This window comes from Bos grunniens, chromosome 27 (assembly GCF_055505025.1).
Source record: "Bos grunniens cultivar Pamir isolate PY7600 chromosome 27, Bosgru_T2T1.0, whole genome shotgun sequence".
Lineage (NCBI taxonomy): Eukaryota > Metazoa > Chordata > Mammalia > Artiodactyla > Bovidae > Bos > Bos grunniens.
In genome coordinates, this window is record NC_141191.1 from 33232390 (window position 1) to 33256589 (window position 24200).

A 24200-nucleotide genomic window follows, 5' to 3' on the forward strand; every position below is an offset into this window, starting at 1 on the left:
CTCCAGTGCATGAAAGTGAAAAGCGAAAAGTGAAAGTGAAAGTGAAGTCGTGTCTGGCTCTTAGCGATCCCATGGGCTGCAGCCTACCAGGCTCCTCCCTCCATGGGATTTTCCAGGCAAGAGGACTAGAGTGGGGTGCCATTGCCTTCTCCGTTATATGACCTAATTCTCTTTAATCAACATTCTGTTGCTTGCTCCAGTTTTGGTTTTGTCATGAAATCCATATTGTTTTTGCTAGTTCAGATTTTAGATTAGTTTCTAATTTTGTCCTGAAGTACCTACAACAATATCCTTTTCTCTTTACATAGGCTCTGTTAAAGTGCTTACATTGAACTGTAACCCACAGTAAACTTCAAACACTAGAAAACACTAGTGAATAATTTATTGCAAAGTGTTAAAATAACATGACTTTAGACCTCCTAGTAAGCTTAATACTACTGCTTGGAATCATGTGTCAAAATTGCCAAGTTAAGGATTTTGCATCAAAAACGTGTTATTTTTTCAGAACATCAAACATAGGATTTGCATGAAGTATACTATATGAATAAATGTATTAACTGTTCTTATTTGTCAGAACAACTCCCTCTTCTCAGCATACAGGGCCACAGATACATGTTTGCAATGTGACAAGAGCTACAAGCCAAGAACGGTGGATTAGGTCTTGACCACTTCTCTCCTGTCTTCCTGTCTCAGCTCCTACTCTTGCCTGTCCGTGTCAACATTTCCTGCGCTGGCTTTATCACTTGATGTCAGTGCATTTCTTCAACTGAGCAGTCCATAGGTGGATCATGGAGCTTTAATTCTATCAGTAGGATTATGTTACTTTTTCCTGTTTTTCTGAACTCTTGACTGATTATTCTTGGGATTCAGAAAAAAACACATGTCCAGAGAAATTCCCATATGGAGACCCTAACTCTTACAATAGTCTCTCTGTATCCTTTCTAGCTCACCTTTCATCCTTTATCATATTCAGATTTTCTAAAAACACAAACCTGGTGAGGGCATTCTCATGCTGAAATGTCTTTAGTGGCTTCTCCATTGCTCTTAAGCTAAAAAATAGCCAAACCCTTCAAACGGTCTGAATGGCCCCTGCAAACCTCTCTGGGCTCTTCTTACACATTCTTCATTTCACTATCTGTGTTACAGTTGAACTACCAAGGGCTCCTTTTAATTCTGTGTTCTTCCCATTTCGGGACCTTTGCATGTACTGTTTCCTGCATCTGAAAATCCTTCTCCATACTCATCCTGATCTCAGTTCAAATGACATTTCTTTAATTAAGTTTTCTCTACCTCAAGTTATGTCTGGTTTCTTTGTTAAGTGTTCTCTAACTTCTTTCCTACAAAACACTTGGCTCAGTTTATAATTATTCTGCAATCGGTGTGGGGTTATCTGTCAAAGAGCATGCATAGAACATAGAAGGCACTCAGAAGCATATATTGAAGGAATGCTGAATGAGGAAAATCATGGTTCAGGAAGAAGCAAGACAGCATATGTAAACTTTATAGTCTCTGGTGGGTCACAGTTTTTTTAAAAATGTGCCCATAATCACAGTATAATGGAATAGCAGTTATATACCAAGCACTATGTTAATTTCTGGAATACGAGAGTGAACAAACCGACAACAAACATCCCCATTGGTGCTTGTGTGTTCTCACGGGAGGAAACAAGGAGCAAAACGAGTCCGCACACGTAGTGCGCTAGATAGTGAGACACTGTGGAGCAAAAGAAAGGACTCAGGTGGACGCATGTTCAGGGGGTGGGAATTAATACAACAGTTATAACAGATGTCAAGTAAAGCCTCACTGAAACTGACAAGTGTGCGAAGACCTGACAAAGAAGGACAGAAATAACCAACTATACTTCAATAAAAGTTACAATAAAATTAGAAAGGGACAAAAAGAGTGAAAGGACTATTAAATTCTGTGATTTCACAGCCAGTCACTTCCTGGAGTGTCAGGAGAGCACAGGTACTCAGTAAGGCAGGAACACTGGATGGGGGACTGTTCAGTTCAGTTGAGTGGCTCAATCGTATCCAACTCTTTGTGACGCCATGGACTGCAGCATGTCAGGCTTCCCTGTCCATCACCAACTCCTGGAGTTTACTCAAACTCATGTCCATTGCATTGGTGATGCCATCCAACCATCTCATCCTCTGTCGTCCCCTTCTCCTCCCCCCTTCAATCTTTCTCAGCATCAGGGTCTTTTCAAATGAGTCAGCTCTTTGCATCAGGTGGCCAAAGTACTGGAGTTTCAGCTTCAGCATCTGTCCTTCCAATGAATTTTCAGGACTGATTTCCTTTAGGATGGACTGGTTGGCTCTCCTTGCAGTCCAAGGGACTCTCAAGAGTCTTCTCCAACACCACAGTTCAAAAGCATCAATTCTTTGGTGCTCAGCTTTCTTTATAGTCCAACTCTCACATCCATACATGACTACTGGAAAAACCATAGCTTTGACTAGACGGACCTTTGTTGGCAAAGTAATGTCTCTGATTTTTAATATGCTGTCTAGGTTGGGCAGCGGGTTTATGGAGAAGGTTCATTCCACAGTAAATATATCTTGTTGTTGTTCAGTCGCTCAGTTATATCTGACTCTTTGAGACCCCATGGACTGCAGCATGTCAGGCTTCCTTGTGCTTCACTATCTCCTGGAGTTTGCTCACATTAATGTCCATTGAGTAGATGATAGCATCCAACCATCTCATCCTCTGTTGCCCCCTTCTCCTCCTGCCCTCAATCTTTCCCAGCAACAGGGTCCTTTCCAATTGGCCATTAGAACTGCTAGAGATGGCAACTAACAGTTACATATGCAGCCTACCTTCGATCTACAATTACCCCATTTTGTTTGTGTTACTGACCTCATTTTAAGGAGAAGGAAAGTCAAACATAACATTTTAGTAACTGATCAAGTTCACTCAAGGGGGAGAAAAAAACAACAGAGTTGGTTATAGACTCTAGGAAAGGCTTACACTTTTTCTTTCAGAGCAGATTTTCTTCTAAAAAGAATAATATTAAAAGGATGAAACTGCAAACTTGATGCTTGACAACTGAATAAGCACAGTAATTTAGGAATATATAAACATTTCTTGTAGAACAGTCACTGAAAATATGTTGCCAGTGCAAGGCCAGCTTCGGCTGGCAGCAAAGCAACGGTGCAAGTCACTTAGAAAAGGGTACGGTACCATCAAGGCCTTTCTGATATTTAACACTTATTTGACTCCTTCAGGAGAATAGAGCAGTGAGAGAGCTTAGAGTGAATGAAAATGTTTTATTCACAAGCAAATGAAATGTCTTGGGCTTAAAGCCCAAAAAAAAAAAAAAATATTGTGTTGAATTTTTTCAGATGCCTAAAATTAACTTGCTCAATTTTCTTTCCACCCCCTGTACTCTTCGTCATCTACAAAATGAAAGCTTTTGACCAAATAATCTCTGTTTCTTTCCAGCTCTTAAATTTCATGACTCTATTCAATTTGTTAGGTAAGGGGGGAAAAGATAGACTGTAAATTTAGTAGAAAAATTCTATTTCATCCAAAAGATAAAATAACATGCCCTTGACTTAGTAATTCTTCACATAAAATAGCTTCCTCATTGTGCTTTATCCTTAACATATCAGTACAAGAGATTTAAAAAAAAATTCATTTCAAGCCCGATAGAGGTGGAAGGATCATAACTAAGAAAGATAACACATTTACTCTCAGAATTCTAATCCCAGATTGCAAGGATTCTCAAACATATTTTAAAATTAAGAACCAATGAAAATTTCTACATAATGAAAATAATCAAAATTCATCATCTTGAATGATTATTTAATTTGGATATTCTAGTAGTAAGTTTAATGTGTGAATGGCTAATTGTGTTGCAGAATTAAGAGACTGATAATGTCAAAACTATAAGTACATTTCAGAGACATTTTGAGTAGAGGTTTAAAATCATGTAAATATTTTAATAACAATAATATTTACATGATTTTAAACCTCTACTCAAAATGTAATAACAATATGTACTAGTATCTAGGGGCTTCTCTGGTGGCTCAGATGGTAAGGAGTCTGCTAGAAATGCAGGAGACCTGGGTTCAATCCCTGGGTTGGGAAGATTCCCTGGAGAAGAGAAAGGCTACCCACTCCAGTATTCTGGCCTGAAGAATTCCATGGACTGTATAGTCCATGGGGTCACAGAGTCGGACACGACTGAGTGACTTTCACTTCACTTGGGAAGATCCCCTGGAGGAGGGCATGGCAACCCACTCCAGTATTCTTGCCTGGAAACTCCCCATGGACAGAGAAGCCTGGTGAGCTATAGTCTATGGGGTCACAAAGAGTCGGACATGACTGAACGACTAAGCACACACACACACACACACACACACGTACTAGTATCTAGATATGAAAAGTCAAAGACAAGCTCATCGTGTGAAATGCGAGGCCTTGGGGTCTCTCAATTCTTGAGTTTGTCAAAATATCTTATCCTTTACAGAAGGTAATATAACCCTATTAAGCTACAAAACGGAGAAGGCAATAGCACCCCACTCCAGTACACTTGCCTGGAAAATCCCATGGACAGAGGAGCCTGGTAGGCTGCAGTCCATGGGGTCATGAAGAGTCTGACACGACTGAGCGACTTGACTTTCACTTTTCGTTTTCATGCACTGGAGAAGGAAATGGCAACCCACTCCAGCATTCTTGCCTGGAGAATCCCAGGGATGGGGGAGCCTGGTGGGCTGCTGTCTCTGGGGTCGCACAGAGTTGGACATGACTGAAGTGACTTAGCAGCAGTAGCGGTAGCAAGCTACAAAAAATTGAGAGAGGTATGTTCATAGGACTCCATTACTAAAGCAAAGTGAAGTGTGTTACTGATATTATCATCAGGTTAATTAAGAATTATTAGTAATAAGAAAGTAGGTATTTTTAACATTCTGATACCACTGAAAACAGATGTATCAGATGCTGCTTCAACAATACAAAATGATCTTAATGTGACAAGTTTTAAAATCTAATGCCGCTACATTGCATAAACCAGTTAAGTTCTTTGGGACTTAATTTCTTTATTTGTAAAAGAAGCTTGGATTGGATGAATCCTTTCAGAGCATGAGAGCACATGATAAAAGTAAATGTTTATTGGATATTAACTGTGTGTCAGGAATTTTTCTAAGTTCATTTACATATGTAAATTCATCTAGTTTGAAAAAAAAACAATATAAAATGTTTACTATTATCAACTTGGTTTTATAGAGTAAAAAATAGAGAGTTTCATTCATTTGCTTAAGATATGATATCTACTGAGTGGCAAGACAGAGACCTGAAGTCAGGTCATCTGGCACCAGAGTTCATAACCACAGTGCAATACTGCTCGTTTTTCAAATAGCATGTGCTACCAGGCTCTCCCCTCTCTTACTTGAGAACATTATCGTTAGCGGGCAGAATAATCTCTTCCTTCCTAAAAAAGTATCTAATTCCTAATTCCTGAAACGATTGGAAATGTTAGCTAATGTTGAAAAAGGGACTTCACAGATACGATTAAGGTTAGGACTTTTAAATGGGCAGATTATCCTGGGTTATCTAGGTGAGCCGATGTAAACTTAGGGTCTTTTTTTTTTTTAACTTAGGGTCTTTACAAGAGGGAAGCAAGGGTGTCAGAGCAGAAAAAGGGGAGGCCCAATGGATGTCGTTACTAGAAGCCCAGGAATGCAGGCTGGGTAGCCTCTAGAAGCTGGAAGAAGGAACACATTCTCCCCCTGGAGTCTCCAGGAGGAATGCAGTACTGTCAACATCTTGATTTTTAGTTCTGAGAGACTCATTTCAGGCTCTGATGTATGAACTGTAATATAATAGGTGTGTGCTATTTTAAGACACTGAACTTGTGGTAATTTGTCATAGTGGCAATAGGCAACTAATACACTACCATGGTGAGTTTCTGTTGATGGTCAGTGTGCTTCTCAGGTATGGTGAGTGGCATAAACACCATAAACCCATGGACTAGACAATCTCTAAGGTCTGTTTAGTTCTAAGATTGTATACATGTGTATGAGACATGTGTAGCTACATGTGGTAAATCCCTGTCTTAACAGTTAGACTTTAAAGAATATACAATGGGAAAAGGACAGTCTCTTCACCAAGTGGTGTTGGGAAAGTTGGACAGTCAACGTAAATCAATGAAGTTAGAACACACTCTGGTAAAGAATCCGCTGGCAATACAGGAGACCCAGGTTCGATCCCTGGGTCAGGAAGCTCCGCTGGAGAAGGAAATGGCAACCCTCTCCAGTAATCTTGCCTGAAGAATTCCAGGGACAGAGAAGCTTTGCAGGCTACAGTCCAAGGGGTCGCAAAAATTTGTACATAAGAGCCACTAACACTTTCACATCATACACAAAAATAAACTCAACATGGCTTAAAGATTTAAACATAAGACATGAGACCATAAAACTAGAAGAAATCATAGGCAAAACATTCTCTGACATAACTTGTACCAATGTTTTGTTAGGTGAGTCTTTCAAGGCTATAGAAATAAAAATAAAAACAAATAGGACCTAATAAAACTTAGAGGCTTTTGCACAACAAAGGAAATCATAAACAAAATGAAAAGCCTACAGAATAGGAGAAAATATTTGCAAATGATGTGACTGACAAGGGCTAAATTTCCAAAATATTCAAGTAGCTTATACAACTCAACAAGAAAAAAAACCAAACAACCCAAATTAAAAATGGGCAGAAGACCTAGCAAACATTGCTCCAAAGAAGAAATACAGATGACCAATCGGCACATGAAAAGATACTCAACATTGCTCACTATTAGAGAAATGCCAATCCAAATTACAATGAAGTACCACTTTACACCAGTCAGAACGCCCATCATTAAAAAGTCTACAAAAAACAGATGCTGGAGAGGGTGTGGAGAAAAGGGAGCCCTCCTGCACTGTTTGTGGGAATGTAAACTGGTGCACTCACTATATAAAACAGTATGGGGGTTACTCAGAAGACTAAAAATAAAGTTACCATACTATCCAGCAATCCCACTCCTGAGCATATACCCAGACAAAAATATATTTCAGAAAGATACATATACCCCTATGTTCATAACAGCATTATTCCCAATAGCCAAGATATGGAAAGAACCTAAATGTCCACCAACAGATGGGTGGATAAAGGAGACGTGGTATATACAAACAACGGAATACTGCTCAGCCACAAAAAGCATGAAATAGTGTCCTCTGCAACAACATGGATGCTACTAGAAAGTATCACACTAAGTGAAGTAGGTCAGAAAGAGGAAGACACATACTATATGATGCCACTTATGAGTGCGTGTATCACTCAGTCATGTCCAACTCTTGGTGACCCCATGGACTGCAGCCTGCCAGGCTCCTCCATCCAAGGATTTCTCCAGGCAAGAATATTGGAGTTGGTAGCCATTCCATTCTCCAGGGGATCTTCCCGAGCCTGGAACTGAACCCGGGCCTCCCGAGTTGCAGGCAGATTCTTCACCATCTGAGTCATCAGGGAAGCCCCAATACTACTTACATGTGGAATCTAAAATATGATACAAATAACCCTATCTAGAAACAGAAACAGACTCATGGACACACAGACACAGATTTGTGGCTGCCACGGGGAAGAAGGTTGGGGGAGGGATGGGTGGGGCTTGGGGTTAGTAGATGTAAGCTGTCATGTACAGTGGCTTCCCTGATGGCCAGGCAGGTAAAGAATCCACCTGCAATGCAGGAGACACAGGAGACAAGGGCTCCTGTACTGCACAGGGAACTATATTCAATGTCCTGAGATAAACTCTAATGGAAAAGAATATTTTTAAATGAATATATATAAGGACAGAAATGGTATGGACCTAACAGAAGCAGAAGATATTAAGAAGAGATGGCAAGAATACCCAGAAGAAGTGTACAAAAAAGATCTTCATGACCCAGATAATCACGATGGTATGATCACTGACCTAGAGCCAGACATCCTGGAATGCGAAGTCAAGCGTGCCTTAAAAAGCATCACTATGAACAAAGCTAGTGGAGGTGATGGAATTCCAGTTGAGCTCTTTCAAATCCTGAAAGATGATGCTATGAAAGTGCTGCAGTCAATATGCCAGCAAATTTGGAAAACTCAGCAGTGGCCACAGGACTGGAAAAGGTCAGTTTTCATTCCAATCCTAAAGAAAGGCAATGCCAAAGAATGCTCGAACTACCACACAATTGCACTCATCTCACACGCTAGTAAAGTAATGCTCAAAATTCTCCAAGCCAGACTTCAGCAATATGTGAACCGTGAACTTCCAGATGTTCAAGCTGGTTTTAGAAAAGGCACAGGAACCAGAGATCAAATTGCCAACATCCGCTGGATCATGGAAAAAGCAAGAGAGTTCCAGAAAAACATCTATTTCTGCTTTATTGATTATGCCAAAGCCTTTGACTGTGTGGATCACAATAAACTGTGGAAAATTCTGAAAGACATGGGAATACCAGAACACCTGACCTGCCTCTTGAGAAATCTGTATGCAGGTCAGGAAGCAACAGTTAGAACTGGACATGGAACAACAGACTGGTTCCAAATAGGAAAAGGAGTTCGTCAAGGCTGTATATTGTCACCTGTTTATTTAACTTATATGCAGAGTACATCATGAGAAACGCAGGACTGGAAGATACACAAGCTGGAATCAAGATTGCCGGGAGAAATACCAATAACCTCAGACATGCAGATGACACCACCCTTATGGCAGAAAGTGAAGAGGAACTAAAAAGCTTCTTGATGAAAGTGAAAGTGGAGAGTGAAAAAATTGGCTTAAAGCTCAACATTCAGAAAACGAAGATCATGGCATCCGGTCCCACCACTTCATGGGAAATAGATGGGGAAACAGTGGAAACAGTGTCAGACTTTATTTTTCTGGGCTCCAAAATCACTACAGATGGTGACTGCAGCCATGAAATTAAAAGACGCTTACTCCTTGGAAGGAAAGTTATGACCAACCTAGATAGCATATTGAAAAGCAGAGACATTATTTTGCCAACAAAGGTTCGTCTAGTCAAGGCTATGGTTTTTCCTGTGGTCATGTATGGATGGGAGAGTTGGACTGTGAAGAAGGCTGAGTGCCAAAGAACTGATGCTTTTGAACTGTGGTGTTGGAGAAGACTTTTGAGAGTCCCTTGGACTGCAAGGAGATCCAACCAGTCCATTCTGAAGGAGATCAGCCCTGGGATTTCTTTGGAAGGAATGATGCTGAAGCTGAAACTCCAGTACTTTGGCCACCTGATGCGAAGAGTTGACTCATTGGAAAAGACTCTGATGCTGGGAGGAATTTGGGGCAGGAGGAGAAGGGGATGACAGAGGATGAGATGGCTGGATGGCATCACTGACTTGATGGACATGAGTCTGAGTGAACTCCGGGGGTTGGTGATGGACAGGGAGGCCTGGTGTACTGTGATTCATGGGCTTGCAAAGAGTTGGACACGACTGAGCGACTGATCTGATCTGATATATATATATATATATGTATAACTGAATCATTTTGCTGTATAGCAGGCATTAACACAACATTGTAAATCAACTATACTTCAATTAAAAAACACCCCCAAAACAAACAACCCCCGTCCAAAAAACAGTAAGCTTTTAAGATGGTGCTTTAGTAATGACTTTGATAAAAATAGTAGTAACAGATTCCAACTCTATGTATGGTCAACCCCAGGAACTTTCAGTAAAATTAAGGTGATATATAGGTTCAGTATTTTTCATATTGCTTCATATATTAACCCAAATTATTTAAAACACTAAATTAATAAATGTTTCAACATAAAGTAACATATTAATGTGTTTCTTTAATTTCTTTACGGGAAAAAGAAATATCTAGTTGAGTTTATTTATGAATAAACTCAATAAAAGTGTTTAATGAACTCTGAATTAGAATCAGATGATTAAATGACAGTCCTAATTCAACATATGATTGCAGTCAAGAAATCTTTTGCTCTCGTTTTATATACTAACTTTTTTACTCCAAGAAGAGTTAGTCACAAGCTCTAACATTCACAACTCAGTATTTAGACGTTTTGTGTGCAGGAGTATATTAATCTAAGAAGATTGATTGCAACTAGAGCAGCCATAATGGCATCAGAGGTAAGGTGAGAGAGATGAAGATGAGCTGATTAAGATCGTTTCAATCTATTCCAATCCTAAGCAGAATCTGAGTCATGCTATTAGAAGCAGATTCATTTTAAAAAAGAGGATTATGTAAAATTCACAGAAGGAAAATCTATGTGCATAGTTCTTCATAGAATCATTTGATGAACCTAACATTCCAAAATACCAGAACATTCAGAGCTGCTCTGAAGACAATATTCAGCTGACACAACTAATTTTGATATTGTTTTATACTCAGGGTACATAGGAAAGGATTTTTTCTCAGTTACCTTCAGGGATATCAGAAGCAGGTTCTGAAATGAACTAATTGGCGAACATTTTAAGAGGCACTTGCTCAGGAGCATATAAATCACAGTGTTTTATAACACCTTACACAACACTGAAATAATTTAGAGCATCATGGCAAGAAGCTAAATCTCAGTGGAGCTTTAAAAAAAATTTTTTTTAACATCTAAGGATTTTCAGTCCATGTAGAAAAGTGGATTCTATTTCCTAAAGAGAATGTAATAAGTATGTGAGCATCAGAACAGAGTTGCTTGTGTAAGCTCAGCTGGTTTTACCTGGAAGTTATTACTGAATAAATTGAAAATGATTGTGTGCATTTTACAAAAACATTGTGTTGTCCTGATGTAGCATCTTCCATCAGCTGTGCGGGGTTAGGGAGGTCATCTGGGTTCAGAGTTGTTTCTGAAGCAGAGATTTATAAAGTACATGTTGCATAATTACAAAGGGGCAAAAGAATGATTCAAAAAGAGTAAAGAATATGGGTTCTCAAGGATCTATTTACACAGAAATGACACAAATATATGAGCAAGATGGAGAAAAATAGAACTCACAAACAACTACACAGTGATGTAATGTGGGCTATGACCAGGAGCGCCAAGGAAAGTAAAAGTGAGCAAGGTCAATGGAAGTTTCAATCAGTGAGGAGGCTCCCGGAGGAGATGAGTCTTGATCAGGGAAGTGCAGTTAACTCAGGATTTAGATGCTCTGAGACAATAAGATAGGAGAATTCCATGAAGATGAGGATGAAGAAAATAATGCACAGTTCATTTATTTGTAAAACAAAAACAAAAACAAACACGGAATGATGCCTATGTGGCAAAAGCTAATAATACAGTGAAAAAAGCAATAAAAAAAATCACTTCCCTTGTAGTTCACACTCCACAAAAATAAGTAAAATGAATGGTTTGTTAGATAAGTGCTATGGAGAAAATGAAGCAGAAGAGATGACTTGGGACTACTGTGAAGTCACAGTTAGGGTAGGTCTCACTTAGATTGATATCAGATCTGAAGGCGGCGAGAGAGCAAATCCTATGGCAAATCTAAGCATAGAGTTTTGAGGCAGGGGAGTCAGGCTCTGGTGTAAAACTCTGCCTGGCATGTGGAAGCAAGATTTGGCAGGGGATGTGGCCAAAGCAAAATGACAAAAGGGAGAACTCTAACAGATGAGACAGACTGGTGCAGGCTCCCGGGGTCATTTTAAGGCGTTTGGCTTTTACTCTGTGTGAGATGAGATAAGGAGTTATTGGAGGGTTAAAATACAAGAATGGCATGAACTTGTTTCTGTTTGACAATATTTCTCTGGATGATGTGCTGAGAACAGACTTCAGAGGGCAGGAGTGGAGGGAAAGCACAGCTGTGTGGTTAGCTGCTTCGAGGACCTAGGAGACAGCAAGGGGTGGCTGGGACCACGGCAGTAGCTATGAAGTTTGTAAAAAGTGGTCAAATTCTGAATATAGTTTGTAGGCTGTTATTGTTGTTCAGTCACGAAGTCGTGTCTGACTCTTTGCGACCCCAAGAACTGTAGCATGCCAGGCTTGCAGCACACCCACATTTTGCCAACAGATTAAGAATGTAGGAAGAAGGAGGAAGGAAATGAGGGAAGGAGAGGGAGAGAGAATATGAATGAGAACGAGTTCTGAGCGACCAGAAGGATAGAGTTGCCATGAAATGGGGAAGATTGGGAAAAGAGTACATTTGAGGTAGAAGATTCAATGTTCCGTTTAGCGCAAGTTGAGTAGATGATTCTTGTCAGATATTGAATGCAGATGGGTTGTGTATGAGTCTAGAGTTGAGGAGGAATTGCTTGAGGGGTTTGCATGTTGTATTTCAAGACTTGGAGTTGCATGTTTCCAAAGCGCGGAGTGGATTGAAAAATAGAAAAAAAAAAAAAGAGCTACAAAGCAAGAACTCTAGGGCTCCAATGTTATGAGGTTGGACAGATGAAGAGGAAGGGGTACATGAGGTTGAAAGCAAGGAGCTAGATATAGGAAGGAAGAAAAGCAGGAGGGTATTACGTCCTGCAAGCCCAAAGAAGAAACTGAAGGAGTAAGGAGAGCAATCCACTCTGCCCAAGGTCACTGAAAGGTTAAGTAAGATAAAGACTGAGATTTGTTCATTAGATTCAGTTATGTAGAGCTTCCTGGTAGCTGAAAGCCTTGGCAAATTCTGATTATGTTAATATAGTCATCATTTTCCTATGCCATGTCTCCCTAGGGGTACAATATAGTTTCAATATCAATTATAAAACAGTTTCCAGCTTCTGGTGGTTTAAAGATATGATGAGCAATTCTTTGATATATTCTCCTTCAAAATATGTGGCTTAATACCCTTCCTCTTGAGTGGGGGGCTGCACTTAATGACTTGTTTCTTGGCTATGTGACAGAAGTGAAAGCCTGTGATATCAGTTAGGATGTTAAATATTGTGGCTTCCTCCTGGACTTGACTGCAATCTCGTGAGATACCGTGAGTGAGAATCATGTAGCTAATTCCATTCTTGAATTTACCATTCACAGAAACTGTGAAATAATGAGTGTTTATTAAGATTTGGGATAACATGTTATGTTGAAATAGATAACAAACACAGATTTTAGTACCTGGAAGTGAGCTGCAATCATAAATGCCCCAAAATGTGAAGTCACTTTGCAACTAAGTCCAGAAGCTAGAAAAAACTTTGAAGAGAATGTTCATGAAAGCTTATGTACCTTAAACAGACAGTTGTAGAAGTTGAGACTGTCAAAGAGGCTCAAAGGAAAGCAAGAACTATCTTTTTGGAAACAGAAAGGAAGGGATCCTTGTTAAGTAGTGTCAGAGAGGTTAGCGACACTGTTACCAACAATAACACGGAAAGTAGAAAATGACTTAATGAATTGAGTGAACAAGCAAAAGTAATTTCTAGAGGGAATATTGAAGGTGTTATTTGCTTTCTTTCTACTTAGAGTAAAACGTGAGAGGAGAGACATAAATTTTATGCAGGGTCTGCCAAACCAAAGAAGCTAGGGTTTTGGCTTAAAAACTTCCTAGCCTCTCCAGATGGTGAAAGATTCTAAAATGAAGAAATAGCTTCTGCACGAATATGAAACCAAGAACTCTGCCAGGTCTGATGTTGAAGCTGAGGATGTGGCTATAAAATCTCTTATTAAGATTTCAGGAGGATCAGTGGTGCTGCCTCAGAATACCGTTTAGTCAGAAAAAAAGGGGCCCCTGCAGACCCGTATATCTCATAACTCCCCTCAATCAAATAATATGACTTCTAAGAACCTTAAGGGCTTTGTCCCTCAGCAGAAGCCCTAGATAGAGAAGAGTTTATATCAATTTGTAGGTGTAGATTTATCTAACGAATTGGAGCCCTAAACATTCACAGGAGACCCACAAATTTTAAAGAATTACATCAGCAGAAACACTGTCAGCTTAGACTGTGACAGAGATAGTGCTAAATGAAGAGAGATCTTGGAACACCTCCCCACCTCCTAATTCAACTGACAGGAATCAGACTTAGAAAGCTACTCAGCTACAAACACATGTTGTCTTTTATTAAAAAGGAAAGACGACTTAGACGGCAAAAACAATACTTCCCTATGACTCCTGGGGCCAAGAACCATGGAGAATTATTCCCAGGCTTTGAGTCCAAATCAAGAAATTGCTAACCTCTGTTAGACTGGATTTCAGAATGGTATGGACCAGTGACTCCTGGGTATCTTCCATATCTCTAGGGGTTATCCTGTGTCTATCCCACAATTGAGTATAGGGCAAAGGGTGGTGCAGTCGTAAAGAGTCCACCTGCCCATTCAGGAAATGACAAGAGATGTGGGTTTGATCCCTGGGTTGGGAAGATCCCCTGGAGTAGGAAACGGCAACCCGCTCCAGTATTCTTGCCTGGAAAATCCCATGAACAGAGGAACCTACAGTTCATGGGGATCACAGAGCATCAGACACAGCTGAATGGCTGAGCCCAAGGGGAGAGAGTAACAACTTGTTTGTTTAGTTTGCAGGTCTCTAGTCAAAAGGAACTGTACGCAAAGATCTGTACTTACAGCATGGCATCTGTGAACCTGCCTTTGTGCCTCAATCTCATTTCTATGACATCATCTTGGATTTTAAGATAACACTCCATTGGGGTTCTTGGGAGGGGATTGGTAAATGTATTCTGCATGTAGGACAAATAATATACAAGTCATGGCCACAGTACAAAGAGTGGTGGTTTTAAAACACATCTATAGATTCTTAATATGCCTCTCTTTAAGATGTAGAGCTCAATACTCTTCCCCCTTGAGTGTGGCTGGACCTAGTGACTCATTTCTAATGAATTGAGTTAGGTGTGAGTGACAGAGCATGACTTCGATGATGAGGATATAAAAGGCATTGTGGCTTTCTCCTTTTTCTCTCTCTTGGATTGCTTGCCTGGGGAAAGGCAATTGCCATACATAAGGACGCTCAAGCAGCTTTATGAAGTGAGAACTGAGGCCTCCGGGCAAATATCAGTGAGTGAGCTTGGAAGCAGGTCACCCAGCTCTAGTCAAGATTTCAGATGGCTGGAGCCCCAAGGGACATTTCCATTTCCACCTCATGAGAGACCTTGAGCCAGAACCACTCAAATTCACGATCCGCAGAAACTGTGGAATAATAAATGTTTGCTGTTTTATGTCACAAAGTTTTAGGGCAAATACACAGCAACAGATAACCAAGATGAGACTCATTATGCTCTAGAAGGATCCCTGGAAACCTGACCTCTGAATTCTGCTTTAGGGGGATGTGAGTGTGTGGGAGGGGACAGGGCAGGATTACACGGCTCATGAATGAAACCATTTCTTATTTTTTCATCTGGCTTTCCTCTCATGGTTGCAGGAGGCCTCATTCTCTCCCATTCCCCATATGCTGCTGTCATAGTCATTATTCTATTTTGCTCCAGTACTCATCACACTGAGAAGGAGAAAGTTTCTCCCTTCCCACTTGTGTTATAGTCTGTCACTAAAGCCATGAAAGAGAATTTTTTAGTGTACTTAATTTCTAGCCTGGGCTCTAAGGATGTTACTTTTACTTGCCCTGCTTTTGGTTTCAGCCCCTTCTTTCCTCAGTTCAGTTCAGTTCAGTCGCTCAGTGGTGCTGACTCTTTGCGACCCCATGAATCGCAGCACGCCAGGCCTCCCTGTCCATCACCAACTCCCGGAGTTCACCCAGACTCACGTCCATCGAGTCAGTGATGCCATCCAGCCATCTCATCCTCTGTTGTCCCCTTCTCCTCCTGCCCCCAATCCCTCCCAGCATCATAGTCTTTTCCAATGAGTCAACTCTTCGCATGAAGTGGCCAAAGTACCTTCTTTCCTAGGAAGCTGCTAAAAGTTTGTTCCTGAAGGGTGAGGCTGGAACAGTCTGAGAGACAACATACCCTAAAGAATTCATATCCTCTGTACCCTCTGCTTACAGAGCACTGACCAAGTCAGGTGGCTGTATATCATCTCCCTCTGAATATTCCAGTTAAGTGTGTGTTATCCACAAGCTTAATACATGTACAACAATATGACTATGATGGGAAAGAGGTTTTTTTTATGTTTAAGAACTTAATAAATGGATAGTGTGATATGATCTAAAATATCTTACCAGATGACTACTTTGTAAGGTTCATAAAGTTTAGGATTGCCATAAATGGTTATTTATAAGGATATAAAATGTATTTCCTCACTAGAAACTGTCCTAAAGGGACCAGTAGGCTGACAGGCACTCGGAGTTGCATAGACAGCTGTTTAATACAATCTCTGAGCCGTGAGAGCAAAACGACCACCTCAGATCTCCTTGGCAAAATGACCGAAGGGAACTGCTCCCACAGATGTTGTTTAACTTTGAGCCACTTGACTCTGCCACGCTGACCACCAAGGGTTATGTGCTGGGTTGAAATTCTGCCACAAGAGATCATCTGAACGGTCTACTCAGTAGGGCTGGTCTATCTAGACAATGATAGTATTTTCTAAGAGAAGATCAAATTTTATCAGTTGCATCCGAGACATGTGGGAAGATGGTAATATGCTAAAAGAAAGGCACAGATTCGGAAAGAGTGGAAAGAGGAATGCTGGATTCTTTAGACAAGCACTTGGACACCCCAGAGTGAAAGCAGAGCAGAGCATGGAATTGGGCAAAAATGGATTGTTAGACTCTGTGGGGATCCTGGGGCGCCAGGGATGTCTGAAAATTCTGAGTCTCTATGAGACCCTATTGCACCACCAGTGAGACTGGTTACCCTCCTTTTTTTTACTTCTGGTTTGACTTTACACTACATTCCTTCCACTAGAGAGAGCCTGATTATTTGATTCTTTACATTAGGGGTCTCCCAGCCTCTGGGATCGAATGCCTGATGATCTGAGGTAGAGCTGATGGGACAATAATTGAAATAAATTGCCCAATAAGTGTAATGCACTTTAATCACCCTGAAATCATCCCCTCAACCCTTGGTTCAGGAAAAAAAAAATGTCTCCCATGAAACTGATCCCAAGTGCCAAAAGAGATGGGGATTGCTGCTTTAGAGGACCATTACCAGACACAGCAGTCTGAGTTTTTAGGGCCAGCTGTTAACCTCTTCAAGCTTCCCAGGTGGCTCAGTGGTAAAGAATCCACTCACCAAGCAAGAGATGCGAAGCCAGTCCCTGGGTTGGAACGTTCCCCTAGAGAAGAAATGACAGCCCACTCCAGTATCCTTGCCTGGGAAATCCCATGGAGAGAGGAGACTGGCATTGTCTGTAATACATACTGTTCCCAGTCTTTATACTGACCTGGGAGTTTCACTCCCTGAGTCAACAAATATTTATCTTAGGATTTATGATTCCCATTTTAAAATGAGGACCTTGAACCTCAAAATGTTGAAGACTAGCCCACGATCACACAGGTAATCGTTGTCAGAACTGGGATTCAAATCAAGCACTCTCTGGCTTCAGAGTTTCATCCACCAATCCAGTAGTTTCCAAACCTGGCTAATAAATACTGAACAACCAATGTATGTCAGTTACTGTGGGTCAGGACACTTCAGATTTAGCAGTGAACAAAAGAGACAAAAACAATCTATATCCTAAGAGAAGGGAACAAATAAAATGGTTAACTGAAAGTGAAAGTGAAGTCGCTCAGATGTGTCTGACCCTTTGCGACCCCATGAACTATAGCCTACCAGGCTCCTCCATTCATGGGATTTTCCAGGCAAGAGTACTGAAGTGGGTTGCCATTTCCTTTTCCTCCTTAACTGAAGGGCTTAAAAAAACAAAGATTCCCAGGTGTTAGCCCCCCAAAATCACGCTTTTGTAGGTTAGGAAGTAGAGCTTCAGTGTATATATTTTTAACATGGGTCCCAGATCACATTTCGATACTTAGTCTTGACTACATTCCACAAGAGAACACTGATTCCTTCTAACCATGTTTTAATTTATTTTGGTTATTCTGTTCAAGTCCTTAATATTCAAGAATATTAAGAAGTATTCTTGAATATATCTTACATAGTGTTTTCTTAAAGGCAAACTTTAGGAGAACTGATAGGATTTTCTTTAAACTAGAGATTAACTTTGGGTAGTGCAATATTTGCCAACTGATTATAGGGATCCTATAATACATATATTTCTAAAAGTCTGATTAGGACTGGAGAGAGATTTAGAGAGCAGTATGAATCCACTAGCAAAGAAAGCACTGATTTTACAGGTATAATCACAGGGCTTTTTAAAAAATTATTTTTAAAACAAAATGTTGAGGTTATAGATGATTACTTTAGAAGCTTGAGGGTTTTTTCCGACTTTATTTTTATTAATGTATTTACAGTACAGTTGCTTTAAAGCGTTGTGTTGGCTTTTACTGTGTAGCCAAATGAATCAGTCATACATATACACAGATCTCCTGCCTTTTGGATTTCCCTTCCATTGAGGACACCACCATGCATTATGTAGAGCTGCCTGTGCTTGCAGTGTGTTCCCATAACTGTCTGTTTTATGCATAGTATCCATAGTATATATGTGTCAATCCCAATCTCAATTTTTCACACTCTACCCAAGAAGTTTGCCTCTTACAGATGCAGTACCTAAACAAAAAACAATGAAACTTGGAGGCCTGACCCTGGAAATTCTGTCTCTAGAGAAGACATGAGATAGGGGGATAAAGGCCTGAATCCTTCGACCAGGGTGGAAGGCTTGTGGGAGGCGGGCAGGCAGGACAAGTGGGAACATTTGTTCCAGGCCTCAAGATGCTGACACATGCTTTGATTTCATACGGGAAGTGATGGGGAGGTATTTCATTCCAAGCTGGGAAGGAGGAAATAGGCAATTAGAGCAATGTCTGGTCTGGGGACAGGAAGAGCAACTGCCAAATTAATTCATTTGCTCAAGGAACAAGGGGCTGCTGGTGAGTCACCAGCCCTAAGAAGGGCTCCCTTTGTGGTCAAGAGATAATTCTAAAGCCCAGCATTGATGGCCTGAGGCTTTAAAAATGACTTCACCCATCCTTTCATATTGTTCTTTAAACTTCTGCATCTCCGGCCTTCCCTGAGTGGCCTGATGTTATGGGAAGTGAGCTTAGCCTGTTCTAACCATGGCCTGCCTATAATGTGTAGCACAGCCATGCTCAAAGTAGGTTAGCGCCATGGAGGGAACATTCTCAAACCCAGATACTAAAAGACAAGCTGTATTTCTCACTGTTTCCCTCTCCTTCAGCCAGGATTCTAGAGCACATGTTGAATAATCACCATGCAAGAAATTACCAGCATGAGTCAGCCTTATTACAGATGAACAGTTCATCGCTAATGTATTTAACTCAAGCTCTTGTTCTAATGAATTAGCTGCACTTAAGTGGCCTCTTGCAGCTGAGAACTTGTTTGGGGATAACAGCTCAGATGCAAATCCCATCTGTAAACACCCCTTTAAAACATTTAATACTTGTACAACATTTGAATCAAGGATTCTTTCCAGATCTATTGTCAGAACATCTTAAAAGAAATGTAAACATCTTGTGATTAAAAAAAAAAAAATTCCAGCAATATGCAATGCATGCAGATGACCATTAGGGAAAAGTAAAAACAAATGTAGAAGGTCCTACAATTGAGATCTCTTTTCCCCCTGTGGCTGTGAATGTATATTCCCGTGAAGGTTATTTTGGGGCAGTTTAACTATTTTACCAGAGAAAATTTCAGCTGATGACTATATCGACAAGGCACAGAATCCTATTGTGGATCAGCTCTAAATCCTGTGAAGTCAAACAACCATTATTTGATTTATCCACAGTTTTGAGAAAGAAGATACACATGTCTAAAGTGATTCTTGGGAGTTAATATCATAAGTGCCAAAAGATCATCTAACCTGCAGTTCATCATGCAGTGATTTGAACAGCATTTGGGAGCCTCATGTCACTTCATTGAAGAAGAGTCTATAAATAAACACTACTTAAAGTCCTTTGCCGATGAGCTAACAATGTCAGTGATACCTAGAGAGCTTGAGTTTCTCTAAGAATACATAGCAACTTCCTTAGTCAGTGATCATAGACAAAGTTCTCACTTGCAGTATTCAGGTTTGAAGAGGGCTAAGCCAGGCTATACTGACCTTGAGCATGAGAAGGACTCATTGTCAATGACTCTGAAGTTTTAATAAGACACGGAAACTGAGATCCTATTCAAAGTTGGCCAAGACCTTAGCAGAACATTGCACCAATTTAATGTCTGGAAATTGGATGGAGTCCAGAGGCGAAAACAAGAGCGCTGATTAGATGGTAGGGAAAATAATAGTTCCTAGAAAAGCCTGAAGTCTAAAAAGATTGGGATTTTTTTTTCTTCTTTTTTTTTTTATTCTGAGGGAGTTGGGAGCTGAAAAGTTTTTTAAAAATCATCTTATTTTTTATGACAAAATATTGTAAAGGTAGATTGAGAAGTTGTACATGAGATAGTACACAATATATATGAATTTAGATAGAGTGTAAGGAAAATGTATTCTCTGGCTTGAAAGTTTTCAAATGCCTTATTGCTGAGGGTGATAAAGATGCCCTTTCCCCTCTGCGTGTTTGAGAATCGGTGGTCTCAGAGGCAGGACCGGCACTCCCTGGGTCACCTCCACAATTAACTTATGGCCTCTTTCAGTCTTGGTATAATTTCCTCAGATATTTGTTCATGGTTCTTACCAGACTCTTAGGGCCTCCCTGGTGGCTCAGATGGGAAAGAATCTGCTTGCATTGCAGGAGACCCTGGTTCGATCCCTTGGTTGGGAAGATTCCCTGAAGAAGGAAATGGCAACTCACTCCAGTATTCTTGCCTGGGAAATCCCATGGACAGAGGAGGCTGATGGGCTACTGTCCATGGGATCACAAAGCCCTGGACATTACTGAGTGACTAACATCAGACTGTTACTGATTATAATTTTTCTCTATTCTGGCATAAGGGAATATCAATTTTACTAATTTTTCAACTACTTATCTAGTTAGGTTTAAAATATTTGATGGAGCTTTATAAAGTATGGAGTCTGAAATCTATTTTTGTTCAGTCCAAAACATATATTTATACACAACGAGCTCCCTCATTTTATATACTGCAGACAAATAACAGAAGTATCTTTAACTTACTGGCCAACTACATTCCCTTTCTGACTATTCTTGCTAAGGAGATGGCTGCAGACTGTAAAAGTATTAGTGATTAATTCTGCGTATCCTACCTAATTGAATTCTCACATAGGTAAAGGTCTTTTGACAAAACCATTATATACTGTAATTAGTCAAATAGCTTTATACATGGAGAAAGAAAGAGATTAATGTATCTCTTTGGCTGAATGAAAGATGTGTCTAGATTACTGTGAATAAAGGATGTATATGTACTTATAAAACTTTTTTTGAATTAATGAATGGATTGTGTTTTAAAGGTAGTATCTTAAATATACAAATTACTCTCAAATTATATACTGGTGAAAAGTTCATACTGGCCATTGTCCTGATATCTGTCTTTTTTCAGGTAGATCATTTTGAGTTCAGTACAGATATTTTTCTCCATCTTAAATTGATAATCAGCTCCACCTTCCCTCTATCCATAACCATGAGCCATAGCAGTCAAGAATATATACCTACCATCGAAAAATCACTGCATAGCCACAGCTCGAGTGATTCCATAAATAATAAATCTAAGGCTCCCACCGTATCTCCTGTACCTTATTGAATCATCGCACACTTTAAACTGCTCCGTGGTGTGTTTAACAAATCTTTCACCATGTCCCAAAGTATTACTCATCATTTAGTCTGAAACACTTAGCAATTTCATAAAGTTTTGTATTCTGGCTCTAATGTGAGCCTTTAGAACAGAACTGAAATGTTAAATGTGTTTTATGTAAGTAGAAGTGATGGGAATTCATACATTACTAAACGTTTTTACACTTCTTTCCATTTCACCATTAATGCTTTCCTCCTGCATGGCCATTAATTTTTGTTGTAGCCAACAGATTTTAAGCCTTTTCCTGCTCACTTGCAATGGAGCCCATAGACACGACAGAAAATAGAAGGTTTTAGACAGGCCTATTGGATGTCCCAAAATGGCTGAATGTTACTGTGAATCATTTTTCTGGGGCAAGACTCACTATGAAGGACATTGCAGGGTCACAGCCTGCTCCTAGGCAGGCTCTCCCATGCTGGTTCGAAGAGGGTAAATGGCAGAAGCCATCATGAACCCATCATGAAGCCATCAAGCAACCATGAAGCTTACTCTCTCCTCTCCTTCCTTTGTTTCCCTTTCTTCTCATTTTCAGCATCCTCAACAAACTTCACTTAGTCTTTTACCCCACCCCCTCCTTGCCCAGCTTCCTTTCCTGAAGGGCTGCTGCTGCTGCTGCTGCTAAGTCACTTCAGTCGTGTCCGACTCTGTGTGACCCCATAGATGGCAGCCCATCAGGCTCCTCCGTCCGTGGGATTCTCCAGGCAAAGAACACTGGAGTGGGTTGCCATTTCCTTCTCCAATGCATGAAAGTGAAAAGTGAAAGTGAAGTCGCTCAGTCCTGTCCGACTCTTAGCGACCCCATGGACTGCAGCCTACCAGGCTCCTCCATCCATGGGATTTTCCAGGCAAGAGTACTGGAGTGGGTCCTGAAGGGCTGGTTGTCAGCAAATCCAGTCCCTCTGACTGGACACACCTGCTCCCTTTGTTTCTCCACAGCAGACACGCTGGCTCAAGAGGAGAAATGATGAGAATTATGACCGAGATGAGTTCCATTGCTCTATAGCCATCTACAAAACAGCTTGCTTCTGGCACCCTAGAGTCTTAACTTAGAAAGCATTTAGTGTTTGTGAATACAAGCTTAAGGCAAAAGAAATATTTGAAAACTTAAAAAAAAAAAGAACCTTAGAGGACTTTCCTGGTGGTCCGGTGACTAAGACTCCACACTCCCAATGCAGGGGGCCAAGTTAGATCTCAGGCTCCAGAACTACTAACAGATTTTGCATGCTGCAAACAAGAGTTATCGTGCCACAACTAAAGATCCTGCATGCCACATAAATATTTTTCAAAACAAATAAAAATAGAATCTTAAATTAGGTTTAGAAAACCACTTTAGCCTCTTAACATAATATACTAAATGTGGTACATTACCAATATTTTCTATTGCTGTGAAACAACGTATGTTTCTCTGTTTCCACAGGTATGGAGTCTGGGTCTCCCATCCTCTGCTCAGGATGCCACAGGGCTACAATCAAGGGCTCAGTCAAGGCCCGCGTCCTACAGGCGGCTTGAGGCCTCTTCTTAGCACTATGGTGATTCGTAGAATTCATGTCCTCCTTTTTGTATGAAGGTGATCCTTACCTGCTAAATTAGGCTATGGCCACACCTCCTGCCTCACTCATTGGCTGATCGGAAAGTCATCACGAGGCTTCTGGCTTCTCAATGGCCAGCAAGAGACCATTCCCCTGGCTTCTCCCTCACCTGATCTTTAGAGCCTTGTTTAATGGCTCACTCGAAAAGTCAGGCTCGCCCAGAATAATCTTCTTCTTAATTAACTTGAAGTCAACTAATTAGGGGTGTTAGTTACATCTGTAAAATCCCTCATCAGTGCCATATGACTTAACGGAATCAGCAGAGTGATATCGCAGCACCTTTGTGTGTGTTTACTGTTTTTGGTTAGAAGAAATTTTAGGTTCCAACACTCAAGCGAAGGGTTGTCTCCCTGGAAAAGAGGGAGAGTGAGTGAAATTAGCATACAAAGGGAAAAAAGTAAATATTTGTGACCAAGACACCGATGTTTTACTTATTTGAAATATGGCCAAGGAAATACGAGAGAACACGAATTCTGTAATTTTCACAAGTAGCTTTAAGAGCCATTATGTCATGTGCCTAGTTGTTCCTTTACTTCTCCCTTACGACAGGTATGTCTTATGTGACGGTTGCTTTTCCAGCCTGGGGCTTGGAATGAAGAAAACTAGGAAAGATGTAGCCAAGTGCACTGAACATTCATGTGAGTAAAACAAAACCTGTGTTGAGATTTTGCTGTTTGTTCGTCATAGCATCCTCTAAGGAAACCTGACTTACATACTCCCTGTGTGTCTTAACTGTGATGCTTTCTTTTTCTGAGACTTTGCTCTTATCATTCTTTGTGTCCTTATTTCATACATATTATTTAAGATTTAGTTTAGAAAGTTTTTGATGGCCTCCCACCCTGGAAGAAAAGCCTTGAAGCCCAAGTGTATGCCTTGACTGTAAAACTTACCATGTGATATGAAAATTGTCAGGGATGTCAAGATAGGAAGGATGGTCTGAATCTTCACAGTATGCCCACAAATAGCACAATGCCTGTGATGGTTTTGGGCTGTGTCAACTTGGCTAG

At 40.5% G+C, this 24200-nt stretch overlaps 1 long non-coding RNA gene across 1 annotated transcript; it reads right to left on the bottom strand.

Moving 5' to 3' along the window:
• Nucleotides 1-1371: 1371 nt before the first annotated feature.
• LOC147343748 (uncharacterized) lies at nucleotides 1372-23688 on the bottom strand. The gene is made up of 3 exons (XR_015155968.1): nucleotides 22973-23688; nucleotides 17018-17060; nucleotides 1372-4783 (listed from the first exon to the last, which is right to left on the bottom strand). It is a non-coding gene; the product is annotated as an uncharacterized LOC147343748 (long non-coding RNA).
• Nucleotides 23689-24200: the final 512 nt, after the last annotated feature.